Genomic DNA, 26,793 nt, shown 5'->3' on the forward strand with positions numbered 1-26,793 from the left:
CTGCAGCCGGAGGCTAAGTACATACGGGGATATAATGTTTGCATAAGAGTGTGCCAAATGATATGTGACCATTGCTGTACATTCATACCCCAGGGTGAGGGTAACTTTACTACTGTAGTGGAACATCTGAAAGAGCTCAGTGGTGATTGGAATCTGTTTGGATGGGTTCAGTCATTATTTGGTGTTATGGGAGCTACAATATTTAATTGGTTGATTTATGGCTTAGTTATTTATTTTTTTACAATAATGCGGATTATAACTTGTGTTAAGAAAATGTGCAGCAAAGTTGTTGAGTCTTTTCTTACCATGCCATTTCTGACCGCTGAAGGAGACGCCTCAGAACCCTTTTTTACCTGATTTATTTCCTATGACAGATTACATGTCTGATGAAGACTATGGTAATCCGTAACACAGAGGTAAAAATATTGAGTTAATGGTGCAGCATGTCTATAGGCCATGTTCACGGCGGGAATTATGTGAAGAGTGCTCCCAAGGCAGGGTTAAGGGCCTACCGTCATGCTGACCCTGTGGAAATATGAACAGTCTCAACAAAGCTATTGCTTTGTGTGTGGTGGTAAAGTATGTACTGATGTTTAAATTCATATGTTCCTTTTCCCCTTCTGAGAATGAATTGCAATATGTGAAGGGTTGAAACTCAATCACAATGGAGGTAATTTACAATTGTAATGTTCTAAGTGTAAGAAAGTCTTTCCTTTTCCCTCTTTTTCCTCATGTTAATGTTTGTTTAATGGAAATGCTTGTAATTTTCTATTAGGTTGAGACTTTGTCTCAAAAGGAGGGAAATATTGTGGAAAATTACATAATTAGTCATGCTGTCCTGTGTTTTAGTGTTTAAAGAATTGTCTCTTGTTATATGCTAATGTTTTTCTAACCTGATTACAAACTTGTCTTTGTGGGACTTAGCTATACGCCCAGTCTTATGACTAAGGTCCGCTTGGGTGCGGCCACAGCATGTGACATCCCGTGGGTTTACTATCTACAGACAGTCACATGAATGGAAAGGAGCACATTATAGTGTTTTGCTGTTGTGAATGCAGATAGACGGTTGAGCCCTCGGGCTATCAACCTTGTGCTTTCTCAAGTTTGCACAGACAACTAATTGCCCTTTACACACCATCTGCTGACTGCCATGTTTATAAACAGATGTGCTTCTCTATAAAAGCTTTCAACTGTTTGTTGAGCTTTTCAACTATGCATTGTTGAGTGGCTAGTTGATTCTCCATTAATGCAAATCTTATAATAAAGTGTTTGAAAGAATCAGCAGTCTCTCTTCCCGTTGATTTGATATTCCACGACAGGAGTGTGAAAAGACCCCTGGTGTCATGTCTGGTAGGGTAAGTGTGTGTGTATGTGTGTGTGTGTGTGTGTGTGTGTTAGAGCTGTGTAAGTTGACTATGCAAACAATTTGGGATTTTCAATACATTAACTGAAAAATAGCTATTTCCATTGATCGTTAATTCCCTATTGACCTCTAGTCCTCTACGTTGTGTATTATCTTAAAATATTATTTTAGCTATTACAGAACAATTTGCCTACCCAGCTCAAATCGGTCCTATATAGCAAAATTTGAAATTGTTTTTTTTACATTGGATAAGTACCGTAATTTCCGGACTATTGAGTGCACCTGAATATAAGCCGCACCCACTGAATTAAAAAATATATATATTTTGAACATAAGCCGCACGTGTCTATAAGCCACAGGTGCCTACCGGTACATTGAAACAAATGAACTTTACGCAGGCTTTAACGAAACATGGCTTGTAACAAAAATAAATGGGCTTTAACGAAACACGGCTTGTAACAAAAAATAAAAAATTAGCAGTAAGCTTTAGTTGTCTTTTTGCACTGAGTCAATTCCTCACGCTGCTGTTTCCAACGTCTTATCATCGACTCATTAAAACCAAGCTCCCGTGCAGCAGCTCTATTTCCTTTTCCAACAGCCAGATCAATCGCCTTCAACTTGAAAGCTGCATCATATGCATTTCTCCGTGTCTTTGCCATGATGAGGGTGACAAAATGACTACCGTAATCAGAATGATGGGAAATTTGAGAGCGCTCGATTTAATCTAAACAGTAAACAAAAAAGTTGTTTGACCTTAACCTGTTCGGCAATTTCATTGGTCTAATAAAAGCTTCATGCCGTCAAAAAACTGAGCACGTCACAGAATTTTTTATTTTTATTTTTTTTAAATGAAAGTGGGAAAAATCTATATATTAGCCGCGTCATTGTTTAAGCCGCGGGGTTCAAAGCGTGGGAAAAAAGTTGCGGCTTATAGTCCGGAAAGTATGGTAGAGACTCTGAGCTACAAAATGGTATATCATACACTGCATTTTTGAGGAAGAATGGGAAAGTAATTCGGCTTTGAAAGTTGATACACTTGTAAACTCACTTTTGAGAAAAGGGCCTTTGAAAGTTTTGGTACCTACTAGAGTGCTCTCCTTTGTCTACACCCATTCAGAATTGTTCACACCCTCTTAAGCCAACCCCACCCATCTCTTTAAGGATTCATATGTGAGGTCATGTGCTAAACAGTGAGTAGTGTAGTAAAGATTAAGACTAAAAGTGGTAGTAGTCTACAATAAGGAACAATTCCAGGTAAACATAGTGTCAAGATACATTTAAAAAAAATATTAGACACTTACCCAGACACACGTGTCTAAATTGATGAGTCATGTGAAATAAATGCTATAAACCCCAGCCACATCCAGCGATGGAAAAAGTACTAAATTGTCATAAAGTAAAAGTATAAATAATTTCAAATTCCTAAAATTAAACCAGACGGCACAATTATTTATTTTTCTATATTTTTATTGACGATAGCCAGGGACACACTCCAACACTCAGACATAATTTACAAACAAACCATTTGTGTTTAATGAGTCGGCCAGATTAGAGGCAGTAGCGATGACCAGGGATGTTCTCCTGATAAGTGTGTGAATTGTACAATTTTCCTGTCAAAATGTAACAAGTACTTTTGGGTGTCAAGGAAAATGTATTAAGTAAAATGTAAATTGTTTTCTTTACGAATGTAGAGAAGTAAAAGTAGACAAAATTATAAAATAGTAAAGTAATGTACAGATACCACCAAAAAATGACTTAAGTAGTACTTTCAAGTATTTTTACTTAAAACCTGTTTGGCCTAGGGGGCAGTATTGAGAATTTTGGAAAAAATATGTGCCCATTTTTAACTGCCTCCTACACCAACTCAGAAGCTAGAATATGCATATTATTGTTCTGGTTTGGATAGAAAACACTCTGAATTTTCTAAAACTGTTTGAATGGTGTCTGTGAGTATAACAGAACTCCTATGGCAGGCAAAAACCTGACAAGGTTTCATGCAGGAAGTACCCTGTCTGACAAGGAGTCGTGCGTCTTGCATCTGTTTATTGAAAAGTAAGGATCTTAGCTGTAACGTGACAATTCCCAGGGCTCCGATAGGCTCTCAGAACCCGGGAAATACCTGAAGGTTGACGAGGGAGCCTCAGGCTGAAACACATTATCGGCTTTGGCAAGTGGCGGCTCAGAGGACCTTTGAATGAGGCGCGTGCACGATTCGCTCCTGAGGAGAAATTTAATTCGGCTGTTTAGGCTCAATGCATATTCCCGGTCGGAATATTATCCCTTTTCTACGAGATAAATGGCATAAAAATTGGTTTTAAACAGCGGTTGACATGCTTCGAAGTACGGTAATGGAATATTTAGACATTTTTTGTCACGCCAATGCGCCATGCGCGAGACCGTGATGAAGCATTCTGATAGTGTCTAGAACTCACGAACAAAACGCCGCTGTTTGGATATAACGATGGATTATTTGGGACCAAACCTACATTTGTTATTGAAGTAGAAGTCCTGGCAGTGTATTCTGACGAAGAACAGGAAAGGTAAGAACATTTTTCTTATAGGAAATGTGATTTTGGTGAAGGCTGAACTGGGTGGGTGTCTAAATAGCTAGCCCGTGATGCCGGGCTATGTACTTAGAATATTGCAAAATGTGCTTCATCCGAAAAGCTATTTTAAAATCGGACATATCGAGTGCATAGAGGAGTTCTGTATCTATAATTCTTAAAATAATTGTTATGCTTTTTGTGAACGTTTATCGTGAGTAATTTAGCAAACTGTTAGTAAATTCCCCGGAAGTTTGCGGGGGGTATGCTTTTTCTGAACGTCACATGCTAATGTAAAAAGCTGGTTTTTGATATAAATATGAACTTGATTGAACAGACATGCATGTATTGTATAACATAATGTCCTAGGTGTGTCATCTGATGAAGATCATAAAAGGTTAGTGCTGCATTTAGCTGTGGTTTGGGTTTATGTGACATGATATGCTAGCTTGAAAAATGGGTGTCTGATTATTTCTGGCTGGGCACTCTCCTGACATAATCTAATGTTTTGCTTTCGTTGTAAAGCCTTTTTGAAATCGGACAGTGTGGTTAGATTAACGAGATTCTTGTCTTTAAATAGCTGTAAAATAGTCATATGTTTGAGAAATTGAAGTAATAGTATTTCAAACGATTAAAAAATCGCGCCACTGCATTGAAGTGGCTGTTACGTAGGTGGGACGAATTCGTCCCACATGCGCCAGAGAGGTTAACCTGTTAGGCTAGGGGGCAGTATTTACACGGCCAGATAAAAAACATACCCGATTTAATCTGGTTACTACTCCTACCCAGTAACTAGAATATGCATATAATTGGCTTTGGATAGAAAACACCCTAAAGTTTCTAAAACTGTTTGAATGGTGTCTGTGAGTATAACAGAACTCATATGGCAGGCAAAAACCTGAGAAGATTCCAAACAGGAAGTACCCTCTCTGACCATTCCTTGAGCTTCTTGCCTCTGTTTATTGAAGACTGAGGATCTTTGCTGTAACGTGACACTTCCTACGGCTCCCATAGGCTCTCAGAAGGCGGGAAAAAGCTGAATGATGTGATTCCAGCCCCAGGCTGAAACACATTAGCGCGTTTGGATAGTGGCCGATCAGAGGGCCATCAGACTAAGGCTCGTGCACGAGGGGATCCCATGCTTTTACTTTCTCTCTCGTTGAATGTAAACAGGCTTTGCCGGTCGGAATATTATCACTTTTTTACGAGAAAAATGGCATAAAAATTGATTTTAAACAGCGGTTGACATGGTTCGAAGTACGGTAATGGAATATTTAGAATTTTTTTGTCACGAAATGCGTCGTGCTCGTCACCCTTCTTTACCATTCGGATAGTGTCTTGAACGCACGAACAAAACAGAGGATATTTGAACTTAACTATGGATTATTTGGGACCAAACCAACATTTATTATTGAAGTAGAAGTCCTGGGAGTGCATTCTGACGAAGAACACCAAAGGTAATAACATTTTTCTTATAGTAAATCTGAGTTTGGTGAGTGCTAAACTTGCTGGGTGTCTAAATAGCTAGCCCTGTAATGCCGGGCTATCTACTTAGAATATTGCAAAATGTGCTTTCACCAAAAAGCTATTTTAAAATCGAACATATCGAGTGCATAGAGGAGTTCTGTATCTATAATTCTTAAAATAATTGTTATGCTTTTTGTGAACGTTTATCGTGAGTAATTTAGTAAATTGTTAGTAAATTCACCAGAAGTTTGCGGGGGGTATGCTAGTTCTGAACATCACATGCTAATGTAAAAAGCTGGTTTTTGATATAAATATGAACTTGATTGAACAAAACATGCATGTATTGTATAACATAATGTCCTAGGTGTGTCATCTGATGAAGATCATCAAAGGTTAGTGCTGCATTTAGCTGTCTTCTGGGTTTTTGTGACATTATATGCTAGCTTGAAAAATGGGTGTCTGATTATTTCTGGCTGGGTACTCTGCTTACATAATCTAATGTTTTGCTTTCGTTGTAAAGCCTTTTTGAAATCGGACAGTGTGGTTAGATTAACGAGAGTCTTGTCTTTAAAATGCTGTAAAATAGTCATATGTTTGAGAAATTGAAGTAATAGCATTTCTAAGGTATTTGAATAACGCGCCACAGGATTCCACTGGCTGTTACGTAGGTGGGACGATTTCGTCCCGCCGACCCTAGAGAGGTTAACAATTTCTGCTAATTAGTTTTTGCTACCATGTGTGGTTTCGCTTGCTTGAGCCTGCTAACTAAGGAGTGTTAATTCACCTGTTTCCATACATGTTTAATTTCAAAACATGTATCTTACAAAGGAGTTGTTTAATCTAACTGCTTAACTATGCACTCGTCCCCCAGTGCGCCCTCCGCTCCTCAGCCCGGAGCCTCCGGCGACGCTCCTCAGCTCGGAGCCTCCGGCGACGATCCCCAGTCCGGAGCCTCCGGCGATGCCTCTCAGTTCGGAGCCTTCAGCGGTGGTCTGCAGCCCAGAGCCTGCAGCGGTGGTCTGCAACCCAGAGCCTTCAGCGGTGGTCTGCAACCTAGAGCCTTCAGCGGTGGTCGGCAGCGCAGAACCTCTGGTAATAATCCACAGGTCAGGGTTCCAGAAGCAGAGGGATCTGCGGGCAGAACGGGGGCTACGCATGGAGCCGGAGCCACCTCCGTAGCTGGAGGATTGGCGGAAGGTCTGGGTGTAGCACAGGAGCTGTCATTGACGGTGGCCACCCTCCCTTCCCTCCCTTTATGTTTAGGGTTGCTTTTGCGGGTTTTGGTGTGGAGTTCAGTCGGGGTCTGCACCTTCGGGGGAGGGGGGTTACTGTCACGTCCTGACCAGGTAAAGAGGTCATTTGCCATAGTATATGGTCAGGGCGTGGCAGGGGGTTGTTTTGTGTGGGTTTTTGGGTTTTCTGTTTCTATGTGGGAGTGTTCTAGTTTTTTATTTCTATGTGTTGTTTTTCCATGTTTGGCCGGGTATGGTTTCCAATCAGAGGCAGGTGTCTTTCGTTGTCTCTGATTGGAAGCCATACTTAGGCAGCCTGTTTTCCTTTGTGGGTAGTTGTTTTCCATTCTAGTCTAAGTACCTGACGGGACTGTGTTGGTCGTTTGTTATTTTGTCAAGTGTCGTCATTAAAAGTTTGAAAATGAGCACTATCCACGCTGCGTCTTGGTCTCCATTTCATGACCCCTGTGACAATAAGTGCATGTGTAACAGTATATAAAGTATTCTAATGTACTGGTGTGAAGGCATTTGGGCAGTGGGGTAAAGTACTTAACCTCTCTGGCGCATGTGGGAGGAACTCGTCCCACCTACGTAACAGCCACTGATATCCAGTGGCGCGATTTTTGAATCGTTAGAAATACTATTACTTCAATTTCTCAAACATATGTAGAGACCGGTGTGTCTGTTGTCCCTTGTGTCTGTGCTCTTGTAGAATACTGATTGAGGGGTGGAGATGATGTAGTTAATTATTCCTTGCCCACAGACATTCGACCACCCATCAGATGATTGATATACAGTCTGCTTTCTCTATCATTTGCTTGACCTTCAATTGAATGCTGTTGAACTCTGCATCCAACAAATGAGTAGATAAAGCATGCCTAGTTGGAGGGGTGTATGCTGGGCGAAGAACATTCAGAAATCTCTTCCAATACACATTGCCTGTGAGCATCAGAGGTGAACCAGTTGTACACAGCTCGAGCAAGACATTCATCAGCATTTCTCTGACTACGTTCCTCCATTGAGTCAAAAAAACGTCTGATTCCAAGAGGACCATGAGCTGTTGCTATCGATAAGGTGTCTGATTCATCATTTTCACCTCAAATAGAAGTAGAGGGACTTTTGTCAGAGGTTGCTTGTTGTGAGCGCTGAGGGAACTTTATGCACTTGGCCAGATGATTCTGCATCTTTGTTGCATTCTTCACATAGGATTTAGCACAGTATTTGCAAATGTACACAGCTTTTCCTTCTACATTAGCTGCAGTGAAATGTCTCCACACGTCAGATAGTGCCCGTGGCATTTTCCTGTAAATATTAGGAAAAACATTTTTGGGAAAATAACCAAATACAATTCCATTTACAGATAAATAGTTAAGCAGTTAGATTAAACAACTCCTTTGTAAGATACTTGTTTTGAAATTAAACATGTATGGAAACAGGTGAATTAACACTCCTTAGTTAGCAGGCTCAAGCAAGCGAAACCACACATGGTAGCAAAAACTAATTAGCAGAAATTGTTAACCTCTCTAGGGTCGGCGGGACGAAATCGTCCCACCTACGTAACAGCCAGTGGAATCCTGTGGCGTGTTATTCAAATACCTTAGAAATGCTATTACTTCAATTTCTCAAACATATGACTATTTTACAGCATTTTAAAGACAAGACTCTCGTTAATCTAACCACACTGTCCGATTTCAAAAAGGCTTTACAACAAAAGCAAAACATTAGATTATGTAAGCAGAGTACCCAGCCAGAAATAATCAGACACCCATTTTTCAAGCTAGCATATAATGTCACAAAAACCCAGAAGACAGCTAAATGCAGCACTAACCTTTGATGATCTTCATCAGATGACACACCTAGGACATTATGTTATACAATACATGCATGTTTTGTTCAATCAAGTTCATATTTATATCAAAAACCAGCTTTTTACATTAGCATGTGACGTTCAGAACTAGCATACCCCCGCAAACTTCTGGTGAATTTACTAACAATTTACTAAATTACTCACGATAAACGTTCACAAAAAGCATAACAATTATTTTAAGAATTATAGATACAGAACTCCTCTATGCACTCGATATGTTCGATTTTAAAATAGCTTTTTGGTGAAAGCACATTTTGCAATATTCTAAGTAGATAGCCCGGCATTACAGGGCTAGCTATTTAGACACCCAGCAAGTTTAGCACTCACCAAACTCAGATTTACTATAAGAAAAATGTTATTACCTTTGGTGTTCTTCGTCAGAATGCACTCCCAGGACTTCTACTTCAATAACAAATGTTGGTTTGGTCCCAAATAATCCATAGTTAAGTTCAAATATCCTCTGTTTTGTTCGTGCGTTCAAGACACTATCCGAATGGTAAAGAAGGGTGACGAGCACGACGCATTTCGTGACAAAAAAATTCTAAATATTCCATTACCGTACTTCGAACCATGTCAACCGCTGTTTAAAATCAATTTTTATGCCATTTTTCTCGTAAAAAAGTGATAATATTCCGACCGGCAAAGCCTGTTTACATTCAACGAGAGAGAAAGTAAAAGCATGGGATCCCCTCGTGCACGAGCCTTAGTCTGATGGCCCTCTGATCGGCCACTATCCAAACGCGCTAATGTGTTTCAGCCTGGGGCTGGAATCACATCATTCAGCTTTTTCCCGCCTTCTGAGAGCCTATGGGAGCCGTAGGAAGTGTCACGTTACAGCAAAGATCCTCAGTCTTCAATAAACAGAGGCAAGAAGCTCAAGGAATGGTCAGAGAGGGTACTTCCTGTTTGGAATCTTCTCAGGTTTTTGCCTGCCATATGAGTTCTGTTATACTCACAGACACCATTCAAACAGTTTTAGAAACTTTAGGGTGTTTTCTATCCAAAGCCAATTATATGCATATTCTAGTTACTGGGTAGGAGTAGTAACCAGATTAAATCGGGTATGTTTTTTATCTGGCCGTGTAAATACTGCCCCCTAGCCTAACAGGTTAACCTCTCTGGCGCATGTGGGACGAATTCGTCCCACCTACGTAACAGCCACTTCAATCCAGTGGCGCGATTTTTTAATCGTTTGAAATACTATTACTTCAATTTCTCAAACATATGACTATTTTACAGCTATTTAAAGACAAGAATCTCGTTAATCTAACCACACTGTCCGATTTCAAAAAGGCTTTACAACGAAAGCAAAACATTAGATTATGTCAGGAGAGTGCCCAGCCAGAAATAATCAGACACCCATTTTTCAAGCTAGCATATCATGTCACATAAACCCAAACCACAGCTAAATGCAGCACTAACCTTTTATGATCTTCATCAGATGACACACCTAGGACATTATGTTATACAATACATGCATGTCTGTTCAATCAAGTTCATATTTATATCAAAAACCAGCTTTTTACATTAGCATGTGACGTTCAGAAAAAGCATACCCCCCGCAAACTTCCGGGGAATTTACTAACAGTTTGCTAAATTACTCACGATAAACGTTCACAAAAAGCATAACAATTATTTTAAGAATTATAGATACAGAACTCCTCTATGCACTCGATATGTCCGATTTTAAAATAGCTTTTCGGATGAAGCACATTTTGCAATATTCTAAGTACATAGCCCGGCATCACGGGCTAGCTATTTAGACACCCACCCAGTTCAGCCTTCACCAAAATCACATTTCCTATAAGAAAAATGTTCTTACCTTTCCTGTTCTTCGTCAGAATACACTGCCAGGACTTCTACTTCAATAACAAATGTAGGTTTGGTCCCAAATAATCCATCGTTATATCCAAACAGCGACGTTTTGTTCGTGAGTTCTTGACACTATCAGAATGCTACATCACGGTCACGAGCATGGCGCATGGCGTGACAAAAAATGTCTAAATATTCCATTACCGTACTTCGAAGCATGTCAACCGCTGTTTAAAACCAATTTTTATGCCATTTATCTCGTAGAAAAGCGATAATATTCCGACCGGGAATCTGCAATGAGCCTAAACAGCCGAATGAAATTTCTCCACGGGGGCGAATCGTGCACGCGCCTCATTCAATGGTCCTCTGATCGGCCACTTACCAAAGGCGATAATCTGTTTCAGCCAGAGGCCGCCTCGTCATCCTTCAGGTTTTTCCCGGGTTCTGAGAGCCTATTGGAGCCCTAGGAATTGTCACGTTACAGCTAAGATCCTTAATTTTCAATAAACAGATGCAAGACGCACGACTCCTTGTCAGACAGGCCACTTCCTGCATGAAACCTTGTCAGGTTTTTGCCTGCCATAGGAGTTCTGTTATACTCACAGACACCATTCAAACAGTTTTAGAAACTTTAGGGTGTTTTCTATCCAAACCTGAACAATAATATGCATATTCTAGCTTCTGAGTTGGTGTAGGAGGCAGTTAAAAATGGGCACATATTTTTTCCAAAATTCTCAATACTGCCCCCTAGCCCAAACAGGTTAACAAGTTAGAAATGATTTAAACACACTTTTCTGTAGGCTACTATTTACTAGTTAACAAAAAATGATGTATGTCATATAAAATATATTCACCCCACCCAGTATTGTCATCAAAACTCACCAGAAAGTATGTAGTTCTTGGCTCAGGCAGTGTAGTAGTGTGGGCTCAATAGCATCTCATTAGTGTGCAAGATCTTGAGAATCAGCTGTACTTGTGATGGAAGAGTGCACTGCACATGTGATGGAAGAATGCACTGTGCATGCAGAGGGTTGCAATTCCATTGAATTGGGGATAGTTTAACCAAAATATGCCACAAGACCTAACATTGCCTTATGTGTATCCCACAAAAAAGGTTCACTGTTATAAGCTAACTTTTTTGATGAATTTTTGCAAAATTCCCCATATTCTCGGACTTATCTTCCCATGGAATATCTCAGAAAAATGTACGGAAATTTACCGAAAAGTTTGAACCCTTTGCAACCCTAGCTTCAAGGGAAAAATGAATGGTGCCAAAAAATGAATGGAACCATTTCCCTGTTTGACCTCTGTGTTCCATTGGCATTATGACACCTCCACAGTGGAGCTCTACCTGCCCATCTCTTAAAAAAAGAAGAAAAAAAAGTTTACTGTGGATATTTTGTCTCAAATTTCGAGCAGCAGGACAAACCAGTAGAGTATATATTGTGATACTAACTGACCTAAGACAGGGAATTTTTACTTGGATTAAATGTCAGGAATTGTGAAAAACTGAGTTTAAATGTATTTGGCTAAGGTTTATGTAAACTTCCGACTTCAACTGTACGTCCACACCCCCTTAATCTATTGCCTTTTGTTAAATGTGTTTTTGTTTAAAATGTTATTTTGAAGATGTATAATCTTCTGATACATCCAGAATTTATTGTAAACATTGATAGTGATACACAGTCATGTTTGGCCTCATACAGCTGAAGTATTTCCATGAAATACTCACAGGTTGTAACAGTAGACAGTGGTAGTTTTGTATGGCTAAAGCTTTATACTGTACAAGGAATGATGGCGAAACCACATAATAAAGATGATAAATGTATTTACAATCAACTGGTGATTGTTAGGTTGTCCGTAAAGCCATAGGCCTATGCTACTTTCCATCCATTTGTCATGGTGTCGGCCTATCAACTGAAGCTTCCTTGCAGCCTTCAGCTTTAGTCGATGATACCATTCTGACCTCCACTGGCTGTGTATGGTCCATGATCCAGATTGACTTTTGCATGAGTTAATGGAAAGGATGTGTAACCTGAAAACGACCTGTTATTGGCAGTGGGCAAACTCTCTTTGTTATTGGTCTATTAACTTATATTGGAGGTCCAAAAACCCCACCCAGCCAAACAAGCTGAAATTTCAGGCTGCCTTTTCTTCTCTCAAAGTTGCATTTAATTTTCACAATTTCACAGTATTATTCCAACCTCATAGTGTGGAAATATATATATAAAACACAGGAACATTTTTGACTGCACTGCCCCTTTAATTGTTTTATACAACAGACTAGTCCACAATACTGACACTGATCAGAGATAAATATAATTCCACATGATTTTCAAAAAGTATAACAATATAAAAGGGCATTTCATTTTGTCCATAAGTTGTGTGTGTGGCAAATGGCTTATATTTCTGATGTTGATGCTCTGCCTAAACTGTATAAAGTGAAATAGCCAGTTGGAGGAACAAGTCTAGTCTACATTTTATGAGTGAAATGTAAATTAGAGTAACGGTAAAAAGTAGCAATTAGAAGTCCTAGGGGACAGGGGGGAGTCGGATATCACCAGTTTTGATCCTAGTTTTTGAGAAAGCACCAGTCGTACCCAACTCACCAGTCTAGTTCGACCGCCCAGGTGGGTTTCTGTCAGACGACTACAGGGAGAGAGAAGTTGGTGATAGGGTAATTGGCAGAAAGAAAACAGGTGGATTAATCAACGGCAGGTAAGTGAAATTGAAACCATTTCAAAATAAAACATCAACTGAATTGTCACATTAGGAATAGATCCAGATGTGTCAATAAATGTGCTACTGCGGATGGATACATCTGATGGAAATAGCCTACTTTTAGTGATGTTAAAGAAGGAGATATGGCAACTTTGAAAAAAAAAATACATTATATCGGAGTTGTCACTGAGATAGATGACTCATCATGGATATTACCCGTTTTAGCATGGACATAGCCATTGAGGGCTTCCACCATTTGAAAGTAGTCAACTGGGTGGGGATTCCTATGACTTAGGAGCAAATCAGCCATTTAAGAAGAAAATGGGCTACTTTAAAATGGAGAGCCTCAATGGTGCTGCCCATGCTGTCACAGTTGCTATAATGGCACAGACAAAGATGAGCCCTCTATCTATCTCTATGGCCTGTTGTTCATACGTGAATCTGTCCTTTCATTGGCTAGTGTGGTCCAACCTGATCTCGCCTCCTCCCACCTGCCTTCCATCTTTGAGGACATGCATTTCCATTGTGAAAGCAGTCGCTGGAATATCTTGTCAATATAATAGACAATCTTTTGTTTCAGCCGACATCGGCAGAGTGGATAATCAAAGAAATGTATAGTCTCCTAAGTGCAAAAGGTGAGTTTGCCGTCAATGTTTTTGAGCGTTTTTGGTAATAGGCCTATTCAAATATATGTTGACATACTTATATCAAATTGCTTTCTTCTTTGGAATTTAAATCGTGGAATGTTTATGCTGGTATACATATATTAAGTGAGTCTTAGATAAGCACGTAGACATTTTTATTTTATAACAATGCCGGAAAATACCATTGCAGAAAATGTTTTTGTTTAATTTGATCTTGCACTGATAATATTCTGTGTAAAATATTACAACTTAAATTCTAAACCTTTCCTCCACAATTTGTTTAGTGAGCTTACTACACCTTATTTAGGAACATGTGAAACGGAGGAGCATCTACTTTGTGCATGACACAAATAATTTTTACAACAATTGTTTACAGACAGAGTATTTCACTTACAATTCACGATATCACAATTCCACTGAGTCAGAAGTTTACATACACTAAGTTGACTGTGCCTTTAAACAGCTTGGAAAATTCCAGAAAATTATGTCATGGCTTTAGAAGCTTCTTATGGGCTAATTGACATAATTTGAGTCAATTGGAGGTGTAACTGTGGATGTATTTCAAGGCCTACTGTCAAACTCAGTGCCTCTTTGCTTGACATCATGGGAAAATCAAAAGAATCCAGCCAAGACCTGGTTCATCCTTGGGAGCAATTTCCAAACACCTGAAGGTACCACGTTCATCTGTACAAACAATAGTATGCAAGTATAAACACCATGGGACCACGCAGCCGTCATACTGCTCAGGAAGGAGATGCGTTCTGTCTCCTAGAGATGAACGTACTTTGGTGAGAAAAGTGCAAATCAATCCCAGAACAACAGCAAAGGACCTTGTGAAGATGCTGGAGGAAACAGGTATAAAAGTATGTGTATCCACAATAAAATGAGACCTATATTGACATAACCTGAAAGGCCGCTCAGCAAGGAAGAAGCCACTGCTCCAAAACTGCCATAAAAACACCAGACTACGGTTTGCAACTGCACATGGGGACAAATATCGTACTTTTTGTAGAAATGTCCTCTGGTCTGATGAAACAAAAATAGAACTGTTTGGCCATAATGACCATCGTTACGTTTGGAGGAAAAAGGGGGACGTTTGCAAGCCGAAGAACACCATCCCAACCGTGAAGCACGGGGGTGGCAGCATCATATTGTGGGGGTGCATCCGGCAAAGGCAAAGGTGTTGCTAACATCTACGATAGCAAATTTCAATTTACAACAAAATAAAACAATGACGTTTTCGTCTTTTGAGCTTCTAGTCATGAAATCTATGCAGCCTACTCACTCACTTTTTATAGCTACTGTTTACAGGCCTCCTGGGCCATATGCAGTGTTCCTCACTGAGTTCCCTGAATTCCTATCGGATCTTGTAGTCATAGCAGATAATATTCTAATTTTTGGTGACTTTAACATTCACATGGAAAAGTCCACAGACCCACTCCAAAAGGCTTTCGGAGCCATCATCGACTCCGTGGGTTTTGTCCAACATGTCTCTGGACCTACTCACTGCCACAGTCATACTCTGGACCTAGTTTTGTCCCATGGAATAAATGTTGTGGATCTTAATGTTTTTCCTCATAATCCTGGATTATCGGACCACCATTTTATTGCGTTTACAATTGCAACAAATAATCTGCTCAGACCCCAACCAAGGAGCATTAAAAGTCGTGCTATAAATTCTCAGACAACCCAAAGATTCCTTGATGCCCTTCCAGACTCCCTCTGCCTACCCAAGGACGTCAGAGGACAAAAATCAGTTAACCACCTAACCGAGGAACTCAATTTAACCTTGCGCAATACCCTAGATGCAGTTGCACCCCTAAAAATTAAAAACATCTGTCATAAGAAACTAGCTCCCTGGTATACAGAAAATACACGAGCTCTGAAGCAAGCTTCCAGAAAATTGGAACGGAAATGGCGCCACACCAAACTGGAAGTCTTCCGACTAGCTTGGAAAGACAGTACCGTGCAGTATCGAAGAGCCCTCACTGCTGCTCGATCATCCTATTTTTCCAACTTAATTGAGGAAAATAAGAACAATCCGAAATTTCTTTTTGATACTGTCGCAAAGCTAACTAAAAAGCAGCATTCGCAAATGGAGGATGGCTTTCACTTCAGCAGTAATACATTTGTGAACTTCTTTGAGGAAAAGATCATGATCATTAGAAAGCAAATTACGGACTCCTCTTTAAATCTGGGTATTCCTCCAAAGCTCCATTGTCCTGAGTCTGCACAACTCTGCCAGGACCTTGGCTCAAGGGAGATACTAAAGTGTTTTAGTACTATATCTCTTGACACAATGATGAAAATAACCATGGCCTCCAAACCCTCAAGCTGCATACTGGACACTATTCCAACTAAACTACTGAAAGAGCTGCTTCCTGTGCTTGGCCCTCCTATGTTGAACATAATAAACGGCTCTCTATCCACCGGATGTGTACCAAGCTCACTAAAAGTGGCAGTAATAAAGCCTCTCTTGAAAAAGCCGAATCTTGACCCAGAAATTATAAAAAAACTATCGGCCTATATCGAATCTTCCAATTCCTCTCAAAAATTTTAGAAAAAGCTGTTGCACAGCAACTCACTGCCTTCCTGAAGACAAACAATGTATACGAAACGCTTCAGTCTGGTTTTAGACCCCATCATAGCACTGAGACTGCACTTGTGAAGGTGGTAAATGACCTTTTAATGACGTCAGACCGAGGCTCTGCATCTGTCCTCGTGCTCCTAGATCTTAGTGCCGCTTTTGATACCATCGATCACCACATTCTTTTGGAGAGATTGGAAACCCAAATTGGTCTACATGGACAAGTTCTGGCCTGGTTTAGATCTTATCTGTCGGAAAGATATCAGTTTGTCTCTGTGAATGGTTTGTCCTCTGACAAATCAATTGTAAATTTCGGTGTTCCTCAAGGTTCCGTTTTAGGACCACTATTGTTTTCACTATATATTTTACCTCTTGGGGATGTCATTCGAAAACATAATGTTAAATTTCACTGCTATGCGGACGACACACAGCTGTACATTTCAATGAAACATGGTGAAGCTCCAAAATTGCCCTCGCTAGAAGCCTGTGTTTCAGACATAAGGAAGTGGACGGCTGCAAACTTTCTACTTTTAAACTCGGACAAAACAGAGATGCTTGTTCTAGGTCCCAAGAAACAAAGAGATCTTCTGTTCAATCTGACAATTAATCTGGATGGTTGTACAGTCGTCTCAAATAAAACTGTGAAGGACCTCGGTGTTACTCTGGACCCTGATCTCTCTTTTGAAGAACATATCAAGACTGTTTCAAGGACAGCTTTTTTCCATCTACGTAACATTGCAAAAATCAGAAACCTTCTGTCCAAAAATGACGCAGAAAAATTAATCCATGATTTTGTTACTTCTAGGCTGGACTACTGCAATGCTCTACTTTCCGGCTACCCGGATAAAGCACTAAACAAACTTCAGTTAGTGCTAAATACGGCTGCTAGAATCCTGACTAGAACCAAAAAATTTGATCATATTACTCCAGTGCTAGCCTCCCTACACTGGCTTCCTGTTAAGGCAAGGGCTGATTTCAAGGTTTTACTGCTAACCTACAAAGCATTACATGGGCTTGCTCCTACCTATCTTTCCGATTTGGTCCTGCCGTACATACCTACACGTACGCTACGGTCACAAGACGCAGGCCTCCTAATTGTCCCTAGAATTTCTAAGCAAACGGCTGGAGGTAGGGCTTTCTCCTATAGAGCTCAATTTTTATGACATGGGTCTGCCTACCCATGTGAGAGACGCAGACTCAGTCTCAACCTTTAAGTCTTTACTGAAGACTTATCTCTTCAGTAGGTCCTATGATTAAGTGTAGTCTGGCCCAGGGGTATGAAGGTGAACGGAAAGGCTGGAGCAACGAACCGCCCTTGCTGTCTCTGCCTTGCCGGTTCCCCTCTTTCCACTGGGATTCTCTGCCTCTAACCCTATTACAGGGGCTGAGTCACTGACTTACTGGTGTTCTTCCATGCCGTCCATGGGAGGGGTGCGTCACTTGAGTGGGTTGAGTCACTGACGTGGTCTTCCTGTCTGGGTTGGCGCCCCCCCCTTGGGTTGTGCCATGGCGGAGATTTTGTGGGCTATACTCGGCCTTGTCTTCGGACGCTAAGTTGGTGGTTGTAGACATCCCTCTAGTGGTGTGGGGGCTGTGCTTTGGCAAAGTGGGTGGGGTTATATCTTGCCTGTTTGGCCCTGTCCGGGGGTATCATCGGATGGGGCCACAGTGTCTTCTGATCCCTCCTGTCTCAGCCTCCAGTATTTATGCTGCAGTAGTTTATGTGCCGGGGGGCTAGGGTCAGTCTGTTTCATCTGGAGTATTCTCTTGTCTTATCCGGTGTCCTGTGTGAATTTAAATATGCTCTCTCTAATTCTCTCTTTCTTTCTTTCTCTCGGAGGACCTGAGCCCTAGGACCATGCCTCGGGACTACCTGGCATGATGACTCCTTGCTGTCCCCAGTCCACCTGGCCATGCTGCTGCTCCAGTTTGTTCACCGGACGTGCTTGTTGCACCCTCGACAACTACAATGATTATTATTATTTGACCATGCTGGTCATTTATGAACATTTTAACATCTTGACCATGTTCTGTTATAATATCCACCCGGCACAGCCAGAAGAGGACTGGCCACCCCTCATAGCCTGGTTCCTCTCTAGGTTTCTTCCTAGGTTTTTGGCCTTTCTAGGGAGTTTTTCCTAGGGAGGTTTTCCTAGCCACCGTGCCTCTTTCACATGCATTGCTTGCTGTTTGGGGTTTTAGGCTGGGTTTCTGTACAGCACTTTGAGATTTCAGCTGATATACGAAGGGCTATATAAATACATTTGATTTGATTTGGGTGCTTTGCTGCATTAGGGACTGGTGCGCTTCACAAAATAGATGGCATCATGAGGAGGGATATTATGTGGATATATTGAAGCAACAAATCAAGACATCAGTCAGGAAGTTAAAGCTTGGTTGCAAATGGGTCTTCCAAATGGACAATAACCCCAAGCTTACTTCCAAAGTTGTGGCTTAAGGACAACAAAGTCAAGGTATTGGAGTGGCCATCACAAAGCCCTGACCTCAATCCTACAAAGAATTTGTGGGCAGAACTGAAAAAGCATGTGCGAGCAAGGAGGCCTACAAGCCTGACTCAGTTACACCAGCCTTGTCAAGAGTAATGGGCCGAAATTCACCCAACTTATTGTGAGAAGCTTGTGGAAGGCTACCCGAAACGTTTGACCCAAGTTAAACTATTTAAAGGCAATGCACCCAAATACTAATTGAGTGTATTCTGTATTCTTCTGAACCACTGGGAATGTGATGAAAAAAATTAAAGCTGAAATAAATAATTCTCTCTACTATTATTCTGACATTTCACATTCTTAAAAAAAAGTGTTGATCCTAACTGACCTAAGACAGGGAATTTTTTGAGGATTAAATGTCAGGAATTATTAAAAACTGAGTTGAAATGTATTTGGCTAAGGTGTATGTAAACTTCCGACTTCAACTGTATATGGAAACTGTTTAGTGCCAAAAATAAGGGGTTAAATACATGTAAAAAAAAAAAAAAAAAGCAAATGTTTCTTTCTTATATCTCTCAGATATAGGACAAACATTCTAACCTCTCAACCTCTCTCAACAGTAACAGGGAAGGTTAGCATTTATGGGTGGGTATGATATTTTTGCCTCTAACTTTCTCACTCATAAGTATTCATGATTCATTCAGGAGTATCTGTAATCATGGTAGGATCCACATTTAATGTAGAAGTATTCAGAAACACATTTTATTCTTATTTACATTTAAAGTGACTCAAATGACACTACATTATTTACCCTTCATTTCTTTTGGGCACAAAATAATCTGAAACACCACCAAAAACAAACAGCAATGCATCCAACAAATTTGTAGAGTCACAAGCTTGATATGAATGAGACCAAATACTTAACTTTTTACTACTTTAATACACATAAGTGAATTTTCCCCAATACTTTTGGTCCCCTAAAATGAGGGGACTATGTACAAAAAGTGCTGTAAAATTCAAAGTGCTGGCGTACAGATCCAAAACAACAACAAATGTGTCACTGTCACAATACATTTGGAGCTCACTGTATATGTCAAAGAAGGAAACACAAAGACAACATGTGGAGAACATTGTATAGCTAGCTGGCTGCTGAACTCTCTGGCATTCTTCCTCTCTCTCCTTAGGGATGGATCGACATTTACAGAATGGTTACCTGGAGGAAAATGGGGGAGGGTCATGCTTTTTCAATTTCAGTCAAGGGGAGGGTTTAGTATTTAAAATCTAGTCCAGGGGAGGATCATGTCATTTGTAATTGATGAAATGTCAATGTTTCTCAGTGTTTTAGAATTAGTTGCTTATTAGGCTATATATCAATGTGGGATTGATATATAAATATATGATACTCAATGTGTGATTGATATATGATACTCCTCTGGGCAAGCAATATCAAGTGTGCCTATAGGCTATTTTGTGTGGTCTCAATCAAATAATCCATAGGCTATGAAGTGCATGCTGGGAGAAGAGAAGTAAAGTTACATTTCTAAGATTTTTTTTAGCTAAGCAAGTCAACAAATTCTTATTTACAACACTAGGCCAATTGTGCGCTGCCCTATGGGATTCCCAATCATGGCTGGTTGTGATACAGCCTGGATTCGAACCAGGGTGTCTGTAGTGACACCTCAAGCACTGAGATGTAGTGCCTTAGACCACCGCGCCTCTCGGGAACCAGAAGGTAGCTGATGGGATGGTATGAATAAAACTAGGCTGCACTACACACCGCATTGAATATTCCAATCCTGAGCCCCGGAATGCTCTGCTATTGCTGATCAAAAAGTGTTTAGTGTACTGCTTAACCAATGGCTGTGCTGGTTAGGGCTCTGCTCTTGCAGATTTATCAGAGTTATTAACCTCACAATAAGCCAGATTCAAGTAACTTACTGTCACGATACCCACTGACGGTGGCGCCCCCTCCTGCTCGGGTGGCGCTCAGCGGTCGTCATCACCGGCCTATTAGCTGCCACTGATTCCCTTTTTTGTTTTCCCCCTTTTTGTGATTGTGTGCACCTGTTCTTAGTGGGGGTGATTAGCGGGGCTATTAGTATTAGCTGGTCCGCCTTCTCATTGTGCGGGATTGTCATTCCTGTTTGTGCTTGTGTTTACACTTGTGCGTTTGTTTTTGCGCCGCATGTGATTTCCCCTGTGTTTTTGCACTTTATTTTGTGTGCGCGTTATTCGCTGTTTGGGGTGGCTTGTGTGTGCTCGCCTGTTTGACCCATTAAAAAGCCACTACCCTGTGCTCGCTGCTTCCTGCGTTTGATTCCTCACTCACGACACCCGAGCCTTACAGAATCCCGCACCACAATACTATGGAGTCAGCAGGAGCAGCGGCCAACCCCCTTCCCTCGATGGAGGAACGCGTGCTCCACCACACTACTGTCCTCCACCGAATCGGATCCGCGATGGATCAGATGATGGAGAGGATGGACCGATGGGAGAGGAGTGGTCTCATCTCTCCACCTCTGGCTCCTCCGATGCAGCCACCTCCGCCTCCCACTGCGTCTGGCTCTGGCGCGCTTCGTCTGGCGCTCCCGAGGGAGTATGATGGAGCGGCGGCTGGGTGCCAGGGATTTCTGCTCCAGCTCGAGCTGTACCTGGCCAACGTCAGACCTGCTCCCTCGGGAGAGGAGAGCGTGAGTGCCCTCGTTTCCTGCCTGACGGGCCGAGCTCTGGAGTGGGCAAATGCTGTCTGGAATGGTCCAGACTCGGCGAGGGATCACTACCCAGAGTTCACCCGCCGCTTTCGGGCCGTGTTCGACCACCCTTCGGAAGGAAGAGCGGCGGGTGAGCGGCTGTTCCACCACAGGCAGGAGACGAAGAGCACGCAGGACTTCGTGCTGGAGTTCAGGACCTTGGCTGCTGGGGCGGGGTGGAACGACAGGGCCCTTAGACCATTACCGGTGTAGTCTCCGGGCGGACGTCCGCAGGGAGCTAGCCTGTCGAGACACCGCTCTGTCCCTTGATGAGCTCATCGATATGTCCATCCGTCTGGACAATCTGCTGGCTGCCTGCGGGCGTTCAGAAAGGGTCCTGTCCGTTCCACCTCCGTGCACCCCCGCCCCTACTCCTATGGAGGTGGGGGGGGCTGTGCCAAGGGGCACCGGAGGAGGTGGCTCCTCCTGCACCAGCTGTGGTCGGAGAGGACACACGGCCGACCGGTGCTGGAGGAGCCAGTCTGGGAGTCGAGAGGGCAGGCAGAACACTTCTCGGTCACCCCAGGTGAGTCAGCACCAGATTCACCCAGAATCCCCTGTTGGTAACGTGTTCTTACCTATTTTGTTTTCTGATTTTTTTCCCTCTTCCCAGCATAGGGCGCTAGTCGATTCAGGCACAGCTGGGAACTTTATGGATCGCGGACTTGCCATTAAGCTGGGCATTCTGCGAGTGCCGATAGATTCCCACTTCCCCGTGCACTCCCTAGATAGCCGACCATTAGGGTCAGGGCTAGTCAGGGAGTCTACGGTTCCACTGGATATGGTAACGCAGGGGAATCATAAGGAACGGATTAGTTTTTTCCTTATTGATTCGCCTGCATTTCCGGTGGTGCTGGGGGTCCCCTAGCTGGCTGATCACAATCCCCGGATTTCGTGGAAACAGGGGATTCTCCAGGGGTGGTCAGAGGAGTGTTCAGGGAAGTGTCTAGGAGTTTCCATAGGTGCCACGTCAGTGGAGAGTCCAGACCAGGTGTCCACCGTGCGCATTCTCCCTGAATACGCTGAATACGCCGATTTGGCTTTCTGATTTCGCTTTCTGTAAAAAGAGGGCGACCAAATTACCACCTCATTGACAGGGGGATTGTGCGATAGATCTCCAGGTTAACGCTGCGCTTCCCAAGAGTCACGTGTACCCCTTGTCACAGGAGGAGACGGTGGCTATGGAGACATATGTCACGGAATCTCTGGGACAGGGGTACATTCAGCCCTCCATCTCACCTGCCTCCTCGAGTTTCTTTCTTGTGAAGAAAAAGGAGGGAGGTCTGCGTCCGTGCATTGATTACAGAGGTCTAAATGCTATTACGGTGAAGGAAGTGCAGCGGTTCTTAGGCTTTGCCAATTACTACCGGAGGTTTATCCGGGGTTTTGGCCAGGTAGCGGCTCCCATTACCTCACTGCTGAAGGGGGGGCCGGTGCGTTTGCGGTGGTCGACGGAGGCGGACGGAGCCTTCAAGAAGTTGAAGGCGCTGTTCACCGAAGCACCCGTGTTGGTGCACCCGGACCCGTCTCTAGCATTCATAGTGGAGGCGGACGCATCCGAGGCTGGGGTGGGTGCCGTGCTATCACAGCGCTCGGGTACGCCATTGAAACTCCACCCCTGCGCTTTCTTTTCGAAGAAGCTCAGTTCGGCGGAGCGTAACTATGTTGTGGGGGACAGGGAGTTGCTAGCGGTGGTAAAAGCCTTGAGGGTGTGGTGACACTTGCTTGAGGGGGCTAAGCACCCCTTTCTCATCTGGACCGACCATCGAAATCTGGAGTACATCCGGGCAGGTAGGAGACTGAATACGCGTCAGGCAAGGTGGGCCATGTTCTTCGCCCGGTTTAGGTTTACGATCTCCTATAGACCAGGCTCCCTGAACACCAGGGCCGACGCGCTGTCCCGTCATTATGACACGGAGGACCGGCCCATCGATCCAACTCCCATCATTCCAGCGTCTAGGCTGGTGGCACCGGTGGTATGGGAGGTGGACGCGGACATCGAGCGGGCATTAGTATTGGAACCTGCGCCTGCACAGTGTTCCATGGATCGCATGTACGTGCCGCTCGGTGTTCGTGATCTATTGATTTGGTGGGCGCACACTCTACCCACTTCGGATCACCCTGGTGTGGCGAGGACAGTGCGGAGTCTCAGGGGGAAGTACTGGTGGCCCACCTTGGCTAAGGACGTGAGGTTCTATGTCTCTTCCTGTTCGGTGTGCGCCTAGAGTAAGGCTCCTAGGCATCTCCCGAGAGGGAAGTTACAGCCCCTCCCCGTTCCGCAATGGCCATGGTCGCACCTGACTTCTTGACAGATCTTCCCCCTTCTCAGGGGAACACTACGATTCTGGTGGTTGTGGATCGGTTTTCAAAGTCCTGCCGTCTCCTCCCATTGCCCGGTCTCCCTACGGCCCTGCAGACTGCGGAGGCCCTATTTACCCACGTCTTCCGGCACTATGGGGTGCTGGAGGACATTGTCTCTGATCGAAGTTCCCAGTTCACATCCAGGGCCTGGAAAGCGTTTATGGAGCGGCTGGGGGTCTCGGTCAGTTTGACCTCCGGTTATTACCCCGAGAGTAATGGGCAGGCGGAGAGGGTGAACCAGGAGGTGGGCAGGTTTCTGGGGTCGTATTGCCAGGACCGGCCAGGGGAGTGGGCGAGGTACATTCCTTGGGCGGAGTTAGCCCAGAACTCACTTCGTCACTCCTCTACTAACATGTCACCCTTTCAGTATGTTTTGGGTTACCAGCCGGTCCTGGCACCATGGCACCAGAGCCAGACCGAGGCTCCTGTGGTGGAGGACTGGGTACAGCGCTCCAAGGAGACCTGGAGAGCCGTCCAGGAATCCCTGAAGGAGGCCAGTGGACGGCAGAAGAGGAGTGCTGACCACCACCGCAGTGAGGCACCCGTGTGGTGGCCATAGGAAAAGCATCCTCCATTCGCTATTTAAGTCCATGGATAACATGTATTTTGTGACAGGTGCATGATAATGGTCCCTTCTAAATCAAAACAAATTTCACACATATTATTTAATATATGTAAAGACAAGATTAAATCAAGAACAGTCTGTTGGCTGACAATATTAGCCCATCACTTGTAAATTATATATTATCACTTGTGAATGATGTATGTTTTGATAAGGTTTGTATCACAACTAAAGTAGCCAAATAACTTATTTAAATTAAGCACATTAATCTGCTTCACAACAGGTGTAGAGCCTAACTGGCATACATACGCAGCACAAGTCTGGGGAAGATCATTTTCACCATAAAAATGCACCTTTATAATAAAACTTTGCATGCATAAATCGCATTTGCGGTCACTTTTGAGAATGGTGTTTTCCCGCTAATTGATTGCACTTCGGAACATTCACACTCATAGTCTACTGCAATGTGCGCATTGCTGCGCTTATAATTTGAAGAAATAGCCTAATATTTCATCAACATTTTAAGCTAAACGTTCTGATCTGTTGCGTCAGCCTCTTTTTTGAGACTAGTGGTTGTATTAATTTGGGCTCTATCGCATTCCACAACTGTCCCAGACTATGTTTGGAATATTTATTTCTCGCACAGAATAGGTCAACTTTTGTACTACAAAAGTTGACCTATTCTGTGCGAGAAATAAATGTCTTGTTGGCTTATGAAAAGTAAATGTGGACAGTTCTTCCAATATATCGTCAATGTGTGCCTCAGAATTGGACAAGGACTGAATGGGGCTCCCTAGTGGCGCAGCGGTCTAAGAGGTGTTACTCTAGTCCCTGGTTCAAATCCAGGCTGTTGTCTGCGTTTGGACGGGGAACGTCATCATTGTAAATATGAATTTGTTCTTAACTAACTTGCCTAGTTAAATAAATGTTAAAGAAAGAAGGGAAAAAAAGGACGTGGTACAGTTGCTTCCCCGATGTGTCTTTCTTCACTTGTAGTCTGTGAGAAAGACCCAATCACATGACGGCATTGGCTAATAGGAATTGAGCTGTCTGTGAGAGGTGCTTCAGACCACGCAGCCGGGAGAAGGGAATTCTAATTATTATATTCAGTCCAAGGGCACAAAGGCCACTGGCTGCAAAATGTATGGAATTTTTTAGTGGGCATTACAGCCACACAAAGGACATGCTGCCAGGAAATTTGAGGCATTATCAAGTAATTATCAAATGTGAATGAAATGTGTGCAGCCTGCGCAAATAACAAAGCAAAGCTCATGCTTTTAATGCAATTTTTTTCTAATTATCATTAGAGTCGCATCATGCAGCCTTAGAATGTATTAAAAATCTAAACATATAGCCGTTTGTATCACAGCTGAAGTTGCATGAGTATCTCTAAATTAAGCATATAGCCAGATCAGGGCCTAACATAAGGACTCAGTGTATGCTATTCTGTTCTTCTGAAATAGATTACATTTTCTTCATATCATGTTTCTTTAGACCTGTCTAAAATAAATAATGGGTTTATTGTGATTGTGTACTGTAGGCTATATTACATGGATTTATTAGACTTCTTAAAATGTAGATGTTCCAAAGGTCTGCATCATTGGCTTGCAGGCTGTCACGTCCTGACCCTTGTAAGATGTCATTTTCTATAGTAGATGGGTCAGGGCATGACAGGGGGTGTTTGGTTGGTTTTCATGTTTTCTATTTCTATGTTTTGTGTTCTATTTCTATGTTGTTTTTTGGAGGGTTGATCTCCAATTGGAGGCAGCTGGTCCTCGTTGCCTCTGATTGGAGATCATATTTAAGTTGGGGGGTTTTCCTTTTGGGTTTGTGGGTTGTTAATTTTGAGTACTGTTTTCCTCTCTGCGTCACGGTTTGTTGTTTTTTGTATTTCAAGTATTTGGTGTATTGCAACGTTTCACTATAAATAAAAAGATGTGGAACTGCAACCATGCTGCGCGTTGGTCCGATCATTTCAACAATCGTGACAGAACAACCCACCACAGAAGGACCAAGCAGCATGGTAAGGAATATCTGGAGGAATGGACTTGGGAGGAAATTTTGGATGGAAAAGGACCTTGGAGGCAGGCTTGGGAGTATCGACGCCCGAAGGAGGAAATTGAAGAAGCAAAGAGGGAGCGACGATACTACGAGGCACTATATCCACCAATAGGCAAGAAGGAGAGGCAGCCCCCCCCAAAAAATTGTTTGGCGGGCATACGGGGAGTTTGGCGACGTCAGGGGGGAGACCTGATCTAACTTCCCGTGCGTATTGGAGAGCGCTGTGGAGCAGACAGGAGCCAGTCAGGGAGTAAAGCGCGGAGCTCGACGCAAGATTCCGAAGAGAGGTACTGGGAGAAAGAGCACTACGGAGCGGGCGTGCTGAAGAGCAAGTGGATGAACGAGCAATGGGTTATGGTGTGATGGCAATATATAG

At 42.9% G+C, this 26,793-nt stretch overlaps 1 protein-coding gene across 2 annotated transcripts in view; it reads right to left on the minus strand.

Annotated features, from left to right (window-relative positions):
- The window catches only part of LOC115167636 (protein FAM151B-like), a 46,150-nt gene that overhangs the window by 12,515 nt on the left and 6,842 nt on the right, over window positions 1–26,793 (minus strand). The gene's annotated exons all lie outside the window — the stretch shown is intronic.

The sequence above is a fragment of the Salmo trutta genome, chromosome 29 (assembly GCF_901001165.1).
Source record: "Salmo trutta chromosome 29, fSalTru1.1, whole genome shotgun sequence".
Classification (NCBI taxonomy): Eukaryota; Metazoa; Chordata; class Actinopteri; order Salmoniformes; family Salmonidae; genus Salmo; species Salmo trutta.